Here is a 1,601-nt window from a genome sequence, read left to right on the forward strand (position 1 = left end):
ACAGTCTCATGACTCTCAAGCTCGAACGGTTAAAGGACAAGTCCTACGTCCACCTTCATAAACATGTGGATTGAGCTTGTTGAGACCATCTGAGTGCATGATTTTTATAGAATCTAGTACTGATCTGTAGTAGAACACATCATTGAAAGTTTTTGAGGAAAATTGGACATTCTGTTCAAATGAAATCAAACAGAAGTTATGAATTTTTGAAGTTTCTGCGTAGTCCCTGCTGGGTGAGAAGACTACTACTGTGGTTACAGCTTGTGATGTCACATGCATGTGTACAACGATAGAAACAAAATATAAAGAAAATTCAACATATTTTCACTTTTCACGCTTAATAAACTGGTATTGATAAAAAGGTCCCTTGACTTCCCTCTGTCAGCAATGTCATGATGTCAGAAGGCAAGGGGAATAATATTATTACCCTTGTTATACGTGTATAGTCAGTGACAGGTCGAGGAAATGTGGGCCTACACTTTTTTTCAAAAAGTAAAATTTTGTGAAATTCTCTTTATACTCCTATTACTTATTTGTTGTACCCATGTGACATCATACACTGTAGACTAGTAGTAGTAGTCTTCTCATTAGGCAGTGACTGCGCAGATACTTTAAAAATTCATAAATTTTGAAACGATTGTCAGATGTTCCACAAACGTTCACTGATGTGTTCTAACAGTAGTAACACTTGATCCACATGTTTAAGAAGGTTAACTGCAATTAGCAGCCCCATATAATGTGACAGGAACCTGGGTCCTGGGAGAGCTACATACACTGAATTGATGGCCAGTGCATGCGCAAACAGACATCTTATCTGGTCAATGGATGAAATTTGTGTGCATGCACTGGCCGTCAATTCAGTGTAGCCTTCCAGGTTCCTCTCGACCTAACTATACACAGCCCAGTCGCCGCTGTAGACTGTACATACGTAGCGCGACAGGGCTGTACCAGCGAAGCTCCAAACACGAAGAGGGTCCAACGATCGCACGCGATCGGATTGAATTTTGATACTTTAGATCATTTTTTTTGTCACTTGAAACTCATCTGACGGACAAAATGATAATGAGACTTCATATCTATGCTATGAATATTGAAATTTAGATTTAATAACTTACCTAAAATGATGGTTATATGCAGCATGTGTGAACGGTTCAAGAACGGAACATCGTCTTTCACGCCAGGCCATTTCCAATATCCGGGAGGTCACATGATCTGAATGCCCTTTCAAAAGGTCGCGCTGTCGACTGTGCTGCTACACCAACACTCAAGCAGCGCATCGCACGCACGCAAAAGATTTCCGCAGAGATCAAGGCGCCATTTTGAATTCTGCAACGAAGAACCCCGACGGTGTTAGGGAATCCGCCAGAAAGTATCATTTTTTGGTTCCACGGACTTATCACGAGGGCTCTCAATGGACTTACGAACCTTCGGTAATACAAGCATGCACTTAAGGTGAGCAACGTTTGGTAACGTGTACATTGTTTATAAAGAACGTATAAATTTTCATAAGTTTTGTAGTTGTGTTGTGGTTCCCCACTTTGAAGGTGCCCGCTCGCTGGTCAGACGCTGTATTCGCGTAGCGTATTAACAGCGTCTGGTCG

The sequence above is a fragment of the Diadema setosum genome, chromosome 11 (genome assembly GCF_964275005.1).
Source record: "Diadema setosum chromosome 11, eeDiaSeto1, whole genome shotgun sequence".
Lineage (NCBI taxonomy): Eukaryota > Metazoa > Echinodermata > Echinoidea > Diadematoida > Diadematidae > Diadema > Diadema setosum.